The sequence below is a fragment of the Puma concolor genome, chromosome B4 (assembly GCF_028749965.1).
Source record: "Puma concolor isolate L17-30 chromosome B4, mPumCon1.1.hap2, whole genome shotgun sequence".
NCBI lineage: Eukaryota > Metazoa > Chordata > Mammalia > Carnivora > Felidae > Puma > Puma concolor.
In genome coordinates, this window is record NC_141673.1 from 68,559,277 (window position 1) to 68,578,004 (window position 18,728).

The window sequence follows — 18,728 nt, forward strand, 5'->3', positions numbered from 1 at the left end:
ATATCTTGCAACCTTGCTATTATCACAAGAGGTTTTTTGTTGATTCTGTGGGATTTTCTACACAGAGAGTCATGTTATTTGTAAGCAAACACAGCTTATTTTTTCCTTCTTAGTCTGTATAACTTTTATTTCCTTGATAAAAAATCTTATTGCATTACTTAGGACTTCCAGTGCAATATTGAAAAGGAGTGGTAAGAGGGGATATCCTTGCCTTATTTCTAATCTTCAGGAGAACACATCTAGTTTCCGTTAAGTATGATGTTAGATGTGGATTTTTTGTCGACATTCATTCATTCATTTTAATTCCAGTATAATTAATGTACAGAATTATATTAGTCTCAGATATACATGCATAAACTTTAAATAAAGTCTTGATTTTGTTTAACTTTCTTCCTTTGTTATTGTGGTAGATAATACCTCACATGTGCTGATAATTTACTATGTGTCAGGCATCCTATAAAGAGACTTACATACATTATTTAAGTTAAACTTGAAACAATCCTTGTGGTAGGTACTATTATCTCCATTTTATGGATGAGGAAACTGAGGCACAAACAGGAGAGTAACTTGTTTCACGTGTGCAGAGCCAGGATTTGAAGAGCGGCACTCTGATGCCAGAAACTTAGCCCCTGAGCTCTACTGACCCCTAATGAAGTGCTCCCACTTGCAGATGGCCTGCTCTACCTATATTTTTTATGGTTTGCATATTTTTAATTTTTTTATTTATTAAAAAAATTTTGTTAATGTTTATTTATTTTTGAGACAGAGCATGAGCAGGGAAGGGGCAGAGAGAGAGGGAGACACAGAATGTGAAGCAGGCTCCAGGCTCTGAGCTGTCAGCACAGAGCCCGACGCGGGGCTCAAACCCACGAACTGTGAGATCGTGACCTGAGCCGAAGTCGACCTGAGCCGAAGTTGGACGCTTAACTGACTGAGACACCCAGGCGCCCCTTGCATATTTTTTAAAAAAGACACTCGTACAGGCTCCATTTCAAAAATGGCAGGATTTTCAAATTTCCTTGCAAACTTAAAAGAATTCATTTATTTTGGAACTGGAATTGATACATTCCCTGGTTTGACTAATCTTGTGGAAAACCGGTCTGATAGAATATTGGAAGGTGTGGGAAGAAGTGTAATGGGGAAAGAAATCTAAGAAGTTTTTTTTTTTTTTTAAGACAATTATTAACTACAGGGAACAAGCAAATGATAAGGAAATTTAATAGTAATCATAGTGCACTCAATATTAAATTATGAACGCTATTTGCATGAGTATAGTAAAGCGTATAATAAGTATTTAACAACACACACAAAAAAGTGAATGGAAGTTGAAGACGTGGAGAATAGGAAAAGTGGGTGAGACAACTCGGACGGACTCAGGTACCACTTTCTTTCATCTGCCTGACTCGCCTCCATGTCTGATATTACACTGGACTGAGCTGCCCTGAGCAATCGTCTTTCTGACTCTCACTGCATCGTGTTGCTTACAAGAACTACACCTCTAGTATAATGCTCAACTCTCCTCTACCTACGACCATGTAGTTTTTTGGGGGGATTTTCTGCCTCTAAATGAATTTAGAAAGACCATCAGAGAGGAAGAAGCATAGGTAGAGGGAAAGGAATAACCTTATAGCCACCAATTACGAGACAGAATTGAAATGTAAACAATGAATACGGAGAGAGATCATTTCATATCCTCATCATCCTCATTTTCTCTCTTGAGGCACAGCTCCAACTTTTACGAATACTCCTGAAGACTAATTCCCAAAGACTAAAGCAGGCTTCTTTTATCTCATACAAGTACACATTTCTTCATAGAACAGGTTAAATATATAATGCTAATAATGCACAATACTCCCAATGCAGACAATAAGTTTAAATGGAATCACAAAACAGAATAAATGGCCAGTGTGAAGGTCGAAGGGAATTTTCATTCGCTATCTCATTTTGCCACATCCCACCTTTCCCTGCCTCATTAAAATCCTGGCCATATATTGCTGTTCTCCCATCTAGGGAACGTCTGTTCTTTAAATAGTATATGGAACTCCTACCGGTGTGACCTTCCTTCTTGGCAGGTCAGCTGAGAATATTAACTAGAGTACTTTGTTCCATGGTTCCCAGAAGAGCAGGAGACCGTAATATTCAGAGAAGCTTCATTGTTGAAACAGCCTGAGCACTCTGCCAAAAATGACCAGCTCCCTTTGCCCTGAAGAAGTTTCTCTTGTGTTTGCAATAAGTAGATATCAAAGGGACACTTATGGGTCTAAACTAGTTCCCACGCTTGTAAGAAGACCCACCTCTGAGATGAGGAAGGCAGTGGGGAGGCAGATCTGTTTGAGGGGCAATAGAGAAAGTTATCTGAAGGACGCTGGCAGCAAAGGGCAGGCAATTAGTGGTGCAGAGAGGTCTTAAGGCAGCCTGACCAAATGCCCCTACAGGTGGCAAAGTACAGCAAAAAAAACCACTTCAGTATCACGGCATGGGATATTTATTCAGTGATAGGTAGGCAGGAAACCCGGGAATTCAGGTTAGCGAGGTCAAGAGCAACACAAGGCCCCAGCCACGGAGAAACCGAGGAATGAAATGGGTTAAAAGCAACCACAACTCAAGACACCAAATGCAGTCATCACAGTTAGGTCCTAAATGGTGGACAATGAAATACACTGGTGACATGCAATCAGCGAACAAGACTAGAATCTCGGAGACTATCTGGTTGCCTCAATGGGATTTATAGGTCTAGAGCAGGTGCGCTGACCCTCACACCAAAATTTATGTCAGTGGGTGAAAAGACAATTGTAACTTCCCAGTGGACCATGATTTAAGCCATTCAGGACTACATGTACGGAAGTAGGTCTGTGTCTCTAAAAGAGATTAGAAGAAATGCTCACAGTTTATAAAAGTCATTCCCAATGTTTAATCTTTTTGTTTTGGAGGTCAGCCCATATTCCAAATCTTCGACTCTGGCTACCGGGGTAATCTGGGCGTGCGAAGGCAGTAATCTGAATTACGGTGGTGATCGAGAGGGGTGGGGGCAAACTGATGAACCAAATGGCGAGCGGAATTGGAGGAGGGTACAAGAGTCATGGCCAGAGAAGTATTGTAGAGAATGGTTCCCAGTGTTAGAAGATCAACTGAGACATATTAAAATTGTTCAGAGTTTATTTGAGCAAAAAATCAGTTCTGATGGGGTAGCACCAAGTCAGAAGTGGTCAGGAGAATTCCACCAACAGGAGCTCCCAGAGAGACTTTCTTTGTAGAGAAAAGGTGAAAGTAAAGCAAGGAAGTCATTGATTGGCTCTAGCTTAAAGCCTAGTTGGCCGGTTGTGATTGGTTACCCTTAGGTTTCAACTTTGTAATCTTGAGGCATTTACGGGCTTAGATTTTAGTTTGCTTACACAGGTTGCCATGGCATTAAAGCTATTTCAATCTAACGGCCTCCTTGTCCGGTTAACTTAACACGGGTTTCTGAAGTGGTTTGGACAACTGGATGGATGGTGATGCCAACACAGAATAGGGATAGTCTAATGCCTGGTTGCAAAATGGACTCCACTTTTTACTTTCCGTGCACATTTGAGCCAATTACTTAACCTCTCTGAGCCTTTATCTGTATCTGCTTCCTGGACATCTTCTGGTTTTGTCCAGGCTACATATTTCTCTTATTTCAGCCTCTAAACACCCTGTTCCCTGCAGCCTATTTAATTGCCTTTCATATCAAAGGGAAATGAAAGCAAAAAGAATAGGTTTTCTTATCATCATCATTCATTTACTGTCTATTGTGGTTTCGAAGCTATTTGCAGGCCCTGTGGAAAGAAGCAAAGATTATAAAGCATAGTCTACATCTTTGAGATAGTTATCAGTTTGTTTAAGTAAAGCAAATCCATATGCAATGAGAAAACAGTAGTTCTATAGCAATGGGTAGACATTCCACAATGATATTAGATAGATTGGATATATTCACAGGAGGAGACAGAGTGAATGGATGCTCTATTGGTCAGGAGCTAATGAGGAGATATGGAGAGCGAACTGTCACCTCTTTGGCAAGTGCTAGGTGCCCCATATATCAACTGATGGTTCTGAGTCAGCTATAGAAAATGGTAACGAGGGGCGCCTGGGTGGCTCAGTTGGTTAAGTGTCTGACTTTGGCTCAGGTCACGATCTCACGGTTTGTGGGTTTGAGCCCCACCTCAGGCTCTGCACTGACAGTGCTGAGCCTGCTTGGGATACCCTCTCTCTCTCTCTCTCTCTCTGCCCCTCTCTGACTCACACTTTGTCTCTCTGTCAAAATAAATAAACTTTAAAAAAGGAAAATGTAATGAATATGGATCACAAAGAGAAGGGCATGTAGGGTTCTCATTAGAATCACGTGGTAGTAAAAACAAACAAATGAAAAATCCACCTGCACCCAGGCCCCACCCCCAGAGATCCTGCATCAGTTGCCCTGGGCCTGGGAACCCAAGGATCCATGCTGTAGGAAAGCTTCCTGTGATTCTAATGTGCATCCAGGGCTGAAAACCTCTGCCTTAGGGCAAAGACTAGATGATGAATATTTTCACGTCTTTTTTTTTTTTTTTAAATGTTTCTTTATTTTTAAAAGCGAGAGAGACAGAGCACAAGCAGGGGAGGGGCAGAGAGAGAGGAAGACACAGAATCCATAGCAGGTTCCAAGCTCTGAGCTGTCAGTGCAGAGCCTGACGTGGGGCTCGAACCCACAAACTGTGAGATCATGACCTGAGCCGAAGTCAGACGCCTAACCAACTGAGCCATCCAGGCGCCCCGAATATTTCCACGTCGTTTGTGGAGAGCTGCAGGCCTGGGGGTGAATATTTCTTCTTCTGGGTTGTAATGAAAATGTGGCTTCCTCCACGTTGCCTAGGATGAGAGTAAGGTAGATGCCTTGGGCTGTGAACATGCTAGTTTGTCTGGGGAAGCGCAAGCTGAAGGTTTGGGGAAGGCGCCCCCCTGAGATCTGGTAGATCGTTGAATGGTAATGCTGGGGTATGGCATTAAGGAGAAACCTGGGGATTTCAAGCAGACCTTTATCAGAAGATAAGGAGGTAAAGCGAGTCTGAACACAGACAGCACGTGGCTGTGAAGCCAGCTAGGTCCTTTTGGGAAAGCGGCTTAAATTCAGCCTCAGCTTCCTCATTTGTAAATGGGCATACTCTTCGTAGCCCCCTTACGTGTTTGTTGTAAGAATGAGATGGGAGAATACGCATAAAGCACAGAATGCCGTGGCTATCATACAGACAGGAATAGGCATCAGTTAATGTAACTGTTGTTTCAAAGAGATAAAGGTTCTGTGTGAATGAATCCTGTATCCCAGCCTCAGGATTTAGGTGGCGGCTCATAAAGATTTGCCTTGGAAACTGGTGGAGACCTAAAGGTTTCTAGTTGAAGAAGTTGAAGGGCATTGAGAGAAAGCCTATCACCCTTAGCCTGCAGGGAGCTGGAAGGAAGAAAAGGAGCCAGAGGGAAGGTGTCGAGGCCACAGGCTCGGGGTTCAGGGCGAGGAAGAAGTGGGTCAGAACAAATGGAACTGGGGGGACATCTGCACCCATTTTGGAGACTGAGACCCAGAGAATGGGGCCCCATGGAGCAGGGCTCTCGCTCGTGCCTTCTCATGAACCAACCTGAACCACAGAAAAGGACAGGCTGGGATAGACAGCTTTTGCTAATCTGAGTTTAGGCGTTTCTGCTTGTTGGGCGAGAAGTCCAACTCAAGATTACACGAACTCATGCGTATGACAATATTGTTCTGAAACAAAATACTGTGTGCATGAGGTCTTGTCATTGTGTTTCTGTGTGGAGTTTCAGAGATTCCTGCAAATGACATTGAACCAGTCTGTGCACTTCAAGCACCTTTCTGAGCACATTGTGTTGAAGTGGGTATGTGGGTGGGGAACGGCTGAGACAAGTGCCAGCTGGGGCTGGAGGAGCCAACCCAAGAGCTCTCTTCTGTGGCTCTCAGGCCTGGAGCGGCAGAGAGTTATGTGGAGGGCTTGCCAAACATCTCGGGGAACTTTCTGTTTGGAAATTTCAAGGACTCCCATTTCGTCATAAGGCTAGTTGAAGGGAAAATGCCAGGCTGGAGAGAAACAAAAGATGGCTGGCTTTTAGAGTCTGACTCAGCGTCCCTGCTCATCAGTTGTTTGCTGAAATGAAGACAATATGTGCGATGGCGATACAGCAGAAAGCCACTGTGTAGCCTCAACACCACTCAAGGACCTGTAAACTACCAAAGATTGAAGAAATAAATGTGTGTTCGAGGTCACTCATCCATTAAAAGGACTTTATTTTTTTTATTTATTTATTTTTAAAAAATTTTTTTTTTCAATGTTTATTTATTTTTGGGACAGAGGGAGACAGAGCATGAATGGGGGAGGGGCAGAGAGAGAGAGGGAGACACAGAATCGGAAACAGGCTCCAGGCTCTGAGCCATCAGCCCAGAGCCTGACGCGGGGCTCGAACCCACGGACTGCGAGATCGTGACCTGGCTGAAGTTGGACGCTTAACCGACTGCGCCACCCAGGCGCCCCTAAAAGGACTTTAAAGAAGAATATCTTCGTTATGAGAAGAATGGTCACAATAACAATTTAAGGAAGATTACGGGCTGTTCTTTTCTGAACAGGACTGCACCTGTTCAGTTGGGCAGGTTGTTCATGGCACAATAGAGTTGGTCCTGAAATCAGTCTGCTTCTCTGCTCACTAAACCTGTACCTTACTGTGGGGCTGCATCGGCCCAGAAGGAATGCCTTCTTCCAGTTCACACAAAGGCATCCCATGAAGTAGTGTGGATCCTCTCAAGGTCTGAAAACGATGCATGTGTTCTGCTGAGATCACTTCTTAAAGTCACTTCCAGATTCAGGTAGGAAACAAATGATGGAAGAAAAAAGAGAAGATAAAAACGATCGGAATATAAGGTATAGGAAATTAAAAAAAAGTAGCTCGGTGAGGTCAATCATGAGGAACAGTGGGAGGTCTCAAGACAGGTGAAGGCACTCCCTCCCACCCCCGTAGACTCTGGTACTGTGAGTAAACATGGAGAGAAAGTTCACAGTGACCTAATAAATGGAAGAAAGGAAAACAGGGCAAAATGCAATGCAGAGCTATTTCACAGTAAGAAGCTACATGAGTCTAGCAGCTAAACCCAGCAATTGTTTAACTGGGGCTGGAAACACTTCATTTGCCAGCAACAGGCCTGTTTTTAGGGAGACCGTGTAAAATGAGTGTGTTTCTGACAGCCCCTGAGCTTTTCACTTTCGTCCAAACTCCCTTCGCCTCCTGCCCGCCCCACCACCGCCGTGTGGCCGACGGCTACAGCTGACGTCTCACATCTCCATTTGGATGATGAAAGCTTCCATATCACGTTCACATCTGCAGGGCTCTGCCGCTCTCAGTTCTGACCGCTAACTGCTCAGCTGCACATTTCACAAAAGGAAGTCCTGAACTCGGAGAAGTTTGGACTCGAAACGAGGTAAGTAATTGCGCAGGTCCCTCTCAATGTCTTAGGAAAGCAGAATTTACACATTAAAAACAGACCACCACATTGGGGCGCCTGGGTGGCTCAGTCGGTTGAGCGTCCGACTTCGGCTCAGGTCATGATCTCACGGTCCATGAGTTCGAGCCCTGCATCCGGCTCTGTGCTGACAGCTCAGAGCCTGGAGCCTGCTTCAGATTCTGTCTCTCCCTCTCTCTGACCCTCCCCTGCTCATGCTCTGTCTCTCTCTGTCTCAAAAATAAATAAAACATGAAAAAAATTAAAAAAGTAAACATTAAAAAGAAGATTTAAAAAACAGATCGCCACAACTGAGCATTGAATTTGGTAAAAATAAATCAGACTACCTCAAAGGACTTTTGCTCAATGCTCACTGTGTATATCTCTTACTTTTCCACAGACTGGGAAGACCTGTGGCCAACACCCTTGTTGGATTCTCATGACTTAAGGCTTCTGTGTGGGAACATCACTGAACCCAGCTGAGGAATTTAAAACATGATCTGCTTCCCTTGGGATTAACCTTTAATTACTTATCCATTTGTCCATCCATCCATCCATCCATCCATCTTGGTCCATGATCTCACATAGACCGTCAACTGTGTTAGATGCTGGGAATACAAAGATAACTGAGGCATGGCGACTGCCTCCAAAGTCTTCAGTAAGGTGAGACAGACACGTAACAATGCCATACTCTGCCTTAGTGCTATGACACATGTATGTCTGGGGAACAGAGGGGTCACCAAGAAGGAGGAGGTGCTCCCAGGCAGAGCAAACTGTGGGAATAAAGCAGCCATGGTCAAAGAACTGGTGTGGTCGGGAAAAGACAGATAGATCAGTTGGCCTCTTGGAACCCTATCTTTGGAGCGGTTGGAGTAAAGGCCAGGTCCAGGGAGTAGATGTGGCAGAATGGGGCTTGGCTGGCACACATCGGAAGATCCCAGTGGAAGTGTAATTATCTTTTTTTTTATTTAAATTTTTTATTGTTTATGTGTTTTTGAGAGAGAGAGAAAGAGCATGAGTAGGGGAGGGGCAGAGAGAGAGACACACAGAATCCGAAGCAGGCTCCAGGCTCCGAGCTGTCAGCACAGAGCCCTACGTGGGGCTCGAACTCACGGACCGCGAGATCATGACCTGAGCCGAAGTTGGACGCTTAACCGACCGAGCCACCCAGGGGCCCCAAGGAAGTGTAACAGCCTCTACAAGACTTGGCCTCCAGACAATGTCTATAGTTCCCAGATATGCACTCAATGGATTTAATGTTTGAGAGGAATTCCAGAATGTGTAGACCTGGGAGTTGCCTACTGGATGGAATGCTTGGACAGCTACTCTATCACCTCTGGTCCTTAGAGCTAAATTCATGAGCACATTTAGTCTCTGTTTTAGCTCTGAAAAAAAAAAAACGTTTAACAACACTGATGCTTTTATCACTTGGTGCCGGGTTTAACCGTTTAAGCCTGTTACTGAGTGAAGATTAAAGACGCATGCCTTACTATATGTTGCTGCTATAGTTAAACGAGGGTAGTAATTCCCTTGGAGTAAGGATGGGGGGTTTTCATCTGCACCAGGTCATTTCACCTTCCTTGGATTTCCAGTTTCCTGACACTTCATTTTCTCTCATTTACCATCTCTCTCTTGGTTTTCTCTCCTTTTTTTTTTTTTTTATTTAACTGATGGCTCCATACTTCAGTTTTCTCATCTGTACAATGGGGATAACAATAGTGCCCACTGCAAAGAATTGGAAGATGAAATGAAAAAAAAATTCAAGTACAATGCTTAGCATATGTTCATTTGAAAATGTTAAATATCATTATTATCCATGCTCACTGTAGAAAAGTTTAAAAATACAGAAAAACATAACAGAAAATTACAACAATATAAAAAAAATCTCACTCCCCAGGGATAATCATTATTAACATTTTGCTGTTTTCTTCCCATTTTTTTTTTAAACTAAGAAATGCTAGGTCATACTGAATGTGGAGTTTGATATACCCCACCTCCATTTTAGTAAGTATTCTTGCAAAGGTTTGTTACCTAATTCAGTTATTATTAGCTGTCTAAGTAAAACTTTTTAAAATGTTTATTTGTTTGAGAGAGAGAGCAATGAGAGTGAACATGAGCGGGGAAGGGGCAGGGAGAGAGAGAGAGAGAGAGGAAGAGACAGAATCGAAAGCAGGCTCCGCACTGTCAGTGCAGAGCCCCATGTGGGGCTCGATCTCATGAACTGTGAGACCGTGACCTCAGCCAAAATAAAGAGTCGGATGCTTGGGGCGTCTGATGGCTCAGTTGGTTAGGCATCCAACTTCAACTTGGTTCATGATCTCACCTTTCGTGGGGTCAAGCCCCGTGTCAGGCTCTGTGCTAACAGCTCAGAGCGTGGAGCCTGCCTCAGATTCTGTGTCTCCCTCTCTCTCTGCCCCTCCCTGACTCACTCTCTGTCCTTCCCCGCTCTCTCAAAAATAAATAAATAAATAAGAGTTGGACGCTTAACCAACTGAGACACCCAGGCACCCCAAGTAAAACTTTTTTTAAATTTTTAATTTCAATTCCAGGTGAGTTAACATACAGTGTTATGTTAGTTTCAGGCGCACAATATAGGGATTCAACGATTCCATACCTCACGCTGTGCTCATCACAAGTGCACTCCTTCATCCCCCTCACCTATTTCACCCATCCCTCCACCCGCTTCCTTTCTGGTAACTGTCAGTTTGTTCTCTGTAGTTAAGAGTCTATTTTTTGCCTTGCCTCTCTGTCTCTTTTCTCCCCCTATGCTTATTTGTTTTGTTTCTTAAATTCCACATATGAGATCATATGGTTTTTGTCTTCTTCTGACTGACTTATTCTCTCTAGCTCCATCCATGTCATTGCAAATGGCAAGATTTTATTCTTTTTGATGCCTAAATAATATTCTATCATGGCTAAAGATATTCCACGTCTTCTTTATCCATTCATCTATCGATGGGTACTGGGGCTGCTTCCATAATTTCTCTCTTAGTTTTAGATGAGATCCCATGGTTTCACCCTGTGGACACTACCTCTCAGATACCCTCACCTTTCTAACTTCTTACCCTGGAACTACCTACCTTGATCCTTAACCTAAATTTCTGAGTGATTCTGGAGAATGTAAAGATCTGTTTGGGGGTGAATCTCAAACGCTGGTAAATAGGGCAGCATGTCTAACATGCAAAGTGGCAAAACGACCCATCTTCACATACGACAGTCATTGCCTATTGCTTCCTCAAGGCCATTTCCCTTTCTTCCAATGTGTTCATGTGGTGCAGAGAGATCCCTTGATCACAGGGAGAACAGACCCTACCCCAGGCCCAAGAATGAATCAGTATAGATCTAAACCAGTTATGGAAATCTCCTTCCCCTGGGCCGTTGATGCTTCTAAGTTTGGGTATCTGACCCAGTTCTCACCAACAGGCTATAAAGAGTAATCTGGAGACTTCCCAAGACAAGGCTTTGTGATGAAGAGGCTTGTGTTGGTTTCCTAGGACTGCTATAACAAAATACCACAAACTGGGCCTAAAACAACATAAATTATTTCCTCACAGATCTGAAGGTTATATATCTGACCTCAGGTATTGCTCCCTCCGAAGGCTCTGAGGAAGAATACTTTGCCTTTTCTTCAGCTCTAATGGCTGCCAGCAGTCCTGATGTTCTTGGCTTACACTTTATCTCTCCAATTTCTGCCTCTGTCTTCAGGTGTCCCTTTGTGACTTCTCTGTGTATTCTCATGCCATGAGATACTCTTGGTATCTGTCTGTTTTCTCTTATAAGGATACCAGCTACTGGATTAGAGCCCATCTTAATTCAGCATGACTTCATCTTAACTAATTACATTGGCCAAGACTGTTTCCAAATATGGTCACGTTTACAGGTACCTGGGGTTAGGACTTCATCATAACTTTTGGGGGGACAACATTCAACTTACAGCGAGGCCTTATGCCTTTTACCTTTCATCTTCTTGGAAGTACAGCAGCCATCTAATGACCATGAAGCTACACTCTTGAGAAAAAGGTAAATAGGCTAAAGACAATGGAAAAGAGAGCTGGGGTGAGGGAGGTATCTGATAGCATCACAGGACAACTAACGATTGTTGGCAACCACGAACCTCTAGACCTCTTCATATGTAAGGAAATGACCTGAAGTATTATTTAAGCCACTTCCATGTTCTTCATCACTTGTAGCCAAAACACATCCTAATGAATTTACCAAAATTCCACAGGTATATAATAACAAGATTAGAAAAAGAAGGTAATAAAATTTTCTTGATCTAGATTCCTTAAATTTAAAGGGCTGTTCTTTATTCTAAAATTATGTGGTTTTCACTTTTTGTTGTTAAAATGTCCTTTTTTTAAAGACATGATGGTGATTATAGATTGTATTTTTTTTTTTTTTTTTTTTAGCACTTGCAAAGGAAGGAGGGAGAGAGGGAGAAGGGAAGGAAGAGATTTGGGGTTACTCTTCCTCTAATTTTCTTTTTTTTTTTTTTTTTAATTTTTTTTCAACGTTTATTTATTTTTGGGACAGAGAGAGACAGAGCATGAACGGGGGAGGGGCAGAGAGAGAGGGAGACACAGAATCGGAAACAGGCTCCAGGCTCTGAGCCATCAGCCCAGAGCCTGACGCGGGGCTCGAACTCACGGACCGCGAGATCGTGACCTGGCTGAAGTCGGACGCTTAACCGACTGCGCCACCCAGGCGCCCCACTCTTCCTCTAATTTTCAAAAATCTTTATATTTGCTTGTGAAATCCAAAAGTCTACGACAAGAAGAACGTTGGCTGAACTTGCCTTGAGGGCCTAGAAGCAATAATCTGCTGGAGCCTCTGGCACGGGCTCGATGGCTTTTCAACTTGTTGGCTTGAAATCCAACATGGTGGGAATATTTGTATCGTGGGAATCTGCAAATAATAAATCAAAACCCTTCCCCCTCAGTTGTTTACTGGCACACGCCTGTCTCTTGCAAGTGTCCAGGAGGTCAGGAATTTCTTTGGAAAGCTAGCAGGTCATATTTTCTAGGGTAAGGTAAGCTATCAAAAACTGGATTGGAGGACTGTAACTGTCGTATGCTCAACTTCCTTGACAGGTGTTTTCCGTAAGTACAGGCTGACTTAGGTTTAGATTTGTGACATGGGCTCGGCCACTGAAGTGGCCCCCATTTTCTAGGTCCCCGACATACAAATTAACTTTTTCACAGGAAACACAAGCACATTTTCTGCCACCTTAGATTTCTTGAAAGATTCATGCCAATTTCTTTAAGGTTTTTTCTCTAAGGCCTTAAAGCAAAATATAACATATTTAGGAATTTCATCCTCAGACAGACAGAGCAGAGATAGTTCAGGCATTTTCTACGTGCTTTCTGCCCACCCCTTTACCTGTACGGAACCACCAAGACATGAACGCTTACTTGACATTATAATGCTAGATACCTGAATTGTAAGTACTCCAGTTTTCCCTAACGGACAAAAGGTCACTCTCTAATTGGATATTTAACATTCCAAGGACATCACATATGTTATGTAATTCGATGTTAATTTTCTTTATGTCACCTGTGTTTTCCAGATGGCAAAATGTGTAAAAACCATCTTTTAAATCATTTCCAGAAACAAGGAGACACCCAAAGCCATTTTAATTTAGCTTTTAGCTTTCAGGCAGACCTGAATCTCATTCATCTCAATAAGACATTCTATTCTGTGGACAATCTTGGGAGTGATGAGTATTGGATTCTTGCGCGTTTACATGCCTTCACTTATCTACATCTTACGGACAGCTGGGCGTTTCTCCTCTTCAGGCTGTATGGTGTAGCGATTAAGGTCTGGGGCTCTGGAGCCCGCTTGGCTTACATCCCAATTGTTCCATTATTAACTGCGTGGCCTTGTGCAAGTTACATAAGCCTCCATTTTCCTCAACCATGCAATGGGAATAATAGCGATAATATCTGCCTCCTGAGTTACTGAAAGGCTTAAAAACAAGATGAGACCTGTAAAGCACTCCCTGTAGTATTAGTGCAAGTTTAGCTCTCTCAGCATTTAGGTCGATGGCTTGCAGTGCCTCACTGCCACGTACCTTTGAATTCCTCGGAGTCCTCTGTTACCCAAGCAATCGCGGGGATACATTCAGTTCTAGCATCTCTTCACCAGGAGCACCCCCCACCCCAAGCTTTCAGCCATCTTAGTTGCTCTTTTCTGGAGTACCTTCAAGCCTCACTGGCCCTCTCTGGTTTTCAGATTTCTAACTGAGTTCAGCCCTCTGGAAAAAAAACAAAACAAACAAAAAAAACAAAAAACAAAAAAAAACGCCTGCTTAGAGACACAGAACCATTTGTGACTTGAAAGTTACATCAAACTGTTCTTTGGAGAGGTTTGCGAAGACCTCAGCCTGTTATCAGTAGGACTGGACTGTTATTAGCACCCGGTTCTGCACTGATCTTGGATTCAGTTCTGATTCTGAAGGGAGGAAATTACAGGATGTTCCTTGACAGGACTAAGATTGCAGAAGGGTTGTGATGGTTGGTGATGATGTTCTGTCCTCTGTTTAGCAGTGGAAAAAAAAAATTGAGTTGTTTTACTTAAAAAAAAATTTTTTTTTCCAGTAGAGGCGATAACTTAGACTGAGGGGGTAAAAACAGTTCTAGATTTAAAAGACTTTAGAGATTCAGCATTCATTCTATTATACACGGTTTTTCTCTCTCCTTGTCTGTAATTAAGAGAGATACAATGGAGAATACCTTCACTAGCCAGAACTCAACTCCCTGAAACTATATTTAAATATATTAGAAATATATATTTTCAGGAGGTAACATCAGACTAGCGGACCTCAGTGATTAATCAAACATCAAGTTCCAGGGTAGGTACTAGTAAAACTTAAGTCAGCCCAGCCTTTCATTCTTGATACACAGAACATTGTACTAAAAGCGAATCTCCACAGAAGTGATTTTTGCCTGTTTTGTTCTGTGCCTCTGGAAGACCACTTGGCACATAGTGGGCTTTTGGTAAATATTTATCACATTGATTGATAAATGAATGAATGCATGGTCCCGGAAAAATGAGAAGCGAGATTCAGAATTACAAGGCAGAGGCATTGTAAGGTCTGTAATCATCAACACTATATTGGTTTTATGGAAGGGAACCAGGCTTCTTAACGCGGAGCAGTTGGCTTATAGTGTTTAGAAAGATGCTGACAGAGTACTGGCTTTTTTCTTTTTTTTTTTTTATAAAGGGCCGATTAACCAGAAATATTATTTCATCAAAATGGTCCACCGATTTCAACTAATTGAGGCTTTAAGTTAAAGAATAAAAGTGCTGACTCTAAGGTTATGAATTATTGCCATCAGCACAAACCTTGTGTTTGATAATAAAACTTTATGGAAATGTCTCCCTCAGCTGGCATTGCCAGATGTTCTGGTGAACTTTGAAGGTCCCTTGTTTCATCTCGGAGAAGAGGTCACCCCAGTTTAAACTCCATACTCATGTTCTTGCTCTTAATTGAGGCTAACTAACATTGTGAGCCTTTCAGAGATGTGGAAGATCAGAAGCGGAGAAGGGAAGCTGGAGATTAGCGGTCAGGGTCTAAATTGTGGTTGTGACCTTATGGTGGGTAAGTGGGCACTTGATAAAGCAAATTATGGCAGTGTTCCATTTGTAATTTGTGTCATCTAGATAGTATATCCTTATCCAAATTTGTGTCCTTAAGCCTTGTTGACTTGTCAAAACTAAAAATGATAGGCAATTGCCTCACGAGCTTTTTTTTTTTTTTTAGTGTTTATTTATTCTTGAGAGACAGAGACAGAGTGCAAGCAGGGGAGGGGCAGAGAGAGAGAGAGAGGGAGACACAGAATCTAAAGCAGGCTCCAGGCTCTGAGCTGTCAGCACAGAGTCTGACACTGGGCTTGAACTCACAAACCACGAGATCATGACCTGAGCTGAAGTTGAACGCTTAACCGACTGAGCCACCAAGGCGCCCTGCCTCACGAGCTTTTGTAAACATTTTGCAAAAAAATGTAATGCATTTTTCTATCACTCGGCATGAAGAGGTTCAATCTTATACCAAATCTATGACCCCGGTACACTTGACGTGCTTTCACTTTTTTCTATTTTTCTCCTTCGCTTTATTTTTTGAGATGCTGACAAGAGCTCTATGGCCTATTTGACTGTTGCCTTTGCAATGTTTGGAAGTGTTAACGCGATCTTATCAGGCCTCAGCAGCCTATGAAATTTCTTGTGGCACCACTCCATTTTCTCAAAGGGTAACTTAATATGTCCCCAACCCCGCCACCAGCCCGTTCCTATTTATTTTGGGAACTCCCCAAAGAAGTGCTTCACATTTGCTCCCAGGCCTGTCTGTTAGACAGTTACCACATGGAGTCCACCATATCTTTCTGCTGGCTGCCATTTGACTTAACCTTCCACTGCCAACTGCTACTGCCTGAGCGAAGAATATCAGTGTTCATGCAAGAAGGGTGTGAGTGTGGTGCTGGGGTTAGTGCAGAGGAGGGCAGAAAGGCCATTTCTCTAATTTTCCCTGCTACACTGGCTTACATGAGTCTTTAAGCCGATCTGACTACATCCGGGGTCCTTTGTATTCCTGTAGCTTCTGTCCTTTACCTTCACTCAGAATCTTACAAATTCTCTCCTGGAAATAATTCTGTCAGGATCTGGCACTCATTCCCCAGCTAGAGTCTCAAACATTCTTTTGGAAACATTCCCTGAGTTTCCTGTTGCTATGTCCCACCCTCCCCTACCCCTCTGAGGCGGGCTAAGGCACCATTCGGGGCAAAGATGACGTAATCATCATCTCTGCCCTCACCTTTGGCACTCCCTCTCCAGCTAGACTCAGTCACGAAGCAGAAGCTCCACACGCACATGAGAATTTAATGCGAGGGTGACGAGCATGCAGTGACAAGACAGGGGAAGTGTGCACGTTAGTAGTCAGTTGGCCAAATTGTCTCCTACGGAAGGAAATCTTTTTCTCCTGTTTCTGCAGGGATGAAACCAAATCTAACAACCTTGGGTTCTGCACACAATATACTCTCCTTCAGTGCCTCATTTAGGTGGGCACTACCAGGGTCTTGGGGGTTCGTCATCCCTCTGTTGAATCTAAAGGGTCTTTGTGGAAATTTTTCTTAGGGACACAGAGTTTCCTCACATGCCCCCGGATGAGTACTTGTGAGTATTTGTGTTTGGTAGGTGTCCCCCACCTAATAGCATCCCTTTTCCTCTGCTCCAGGGCCATGGAGAACATGCAGTCTAAGCCTCTCCACAGGCTTCTCTGAGTTGATAGCTCCATCTGGGACTGCTCAGCCTGCCCCAGGGGGACGGTCTTATTTGTTCTCTCTCCTCCATTTCCTTCTTTACTCAGTATCCTCTTGCTATCCCATGCAGATAGCTCTGACTTCTCTTCCTTAGGTTTTCCTGACTTCAGCGAGTTTGAGACCCGCATGCTTTTTACACATGTTTATTCATGTATTTAGTTTGAGAGAGAGAATGAGAACGGGGGCGGGGGAGGGGCAGAGAGTGAAGGAGAGAGAATCCCAAGCAGGCTCCGAGCTGTTAGCGCAGGGCCCAACATGGGGCTCGAACTCGTGAACAGTGAGATCATGATCTGAGCCGAAATCAAGAGTCAGACGCTTGACCTACTGAGCTACCCAGGTGCCCCTGAAACCCAGAGGCTTTTAAGAAGAAAGAGTCCTGAGCAATAATATTTAAAGAACCATCCGACAGGACACACCTATATTAAAAGGAGCAAATAGATAGGTTTCTGAATTCCCAAATGGGATTTCCATACATTAGAAATGTCTGACCCACATCTAAAAATTATGATAATACCCTAGATAATGACCCAATAAAATTAATTATGAGGTTTTGGCTCCTTTGGAAAAAAGCTTTGAACAAATTTAATTCATGGATATGAGCATACTGTGCAAGTTAATATTGATTTACCAACTCAAATAATATGAGCGCCCCAGAGTGAATAAGTACTTTGACACTGAACTTGGTTTTGCTGCCCGGATATTATGGGCACTTGGCCACTTTGCTTCTAGGATAATGTAGTGTTAAAAAAAATAAAATAAAAAACAAAGAAAGAAAAGGAAAAGAAAATTAAATTTCTAAGATCAGATTCCTGAGATAAAGCCAGTACCATATGTTAAACTGGAAAGATTCTACTCAACTGGCAATTCAGTTTTTCCATAATTTGTGATTCAGTAGTAGAGGTACTAAACATCAAAAATACAGAATAGGAGGGGCGCCTGGGTGGCGCAGTCGGTTAAGCGTCCGACTTCAGCCAGGTCACGATCTCGCGGTCCGTGAGTTCCAGCCCCGCGTCGGGCTCTGGGCTGATGGCTCAGAGCCTGGAGCCTGTTTCCGATTCTGTGTCTCCCTCTCTCTCTGCCCCTCCCCCGTTCATGCTCTGTCTCTCTTTGTCCCAAAAATAAATAAACGTTGAAAAAAAAAATTTAAAAAAAAAAATACAGAATAGGAGATGTTAAATGGATCAGGGATGTTAAATGGATATTTTAAGATAATTTTTTTTTTAATTTTTTTTTCAACGTTTATTTATTTTTGGGACAGAGAGAGACAGAGCATGAACGGGGGAGGGGCAGAGAGAGAGAGAGACACAGAATCGGAAACAGGCTCCAGGCTCTGAGCCATCAGCCCAGAGCCCGACGCGGGGCTCGAACTCCCGGACCGCGAGATCGTGACCTGGCTGAAGTCGGACGCTTAACCGACTGCGCCACCCAGGCGCCCCATGATAATTAAAAGTGTTATAGTATCTAGTTATATAAGATTGCATAGTTTTATAAATAAGGTATAAAAAGGTATATAGTTAGAAGTGTTATAAATAACAGTAAATGTCATTTGTTTGGGCTTACTGTATACCAGAAACTTTGCCAGAACTTTACTGACAGTATCTCATTTAATCGATGCGTTAGCTAGTTGCAATTCCCATTTTACAGATGAGGAAACTAATGCTCAACAATGTCAAGCGACTTGCCCAAGTTAATACAGTCTGTTAGTGGCAGGCCCAGGATTTGAACCTGCCCATGTCTGACCCCAGAGAGGATGCACTTAACCAACATGCTATGAGACAGGACAGGAAGCCACTAGAAAAAAAATAAAATTAAAAAAAAAAAAAAAAAAGGATTACATCTCAGGTTTGCAAAGTGTCCAAGAATGACTTTCCTATCTCTTTTTAAAATTGTCGCATTCACACAGATGAGCTAAGGCTCTGAAA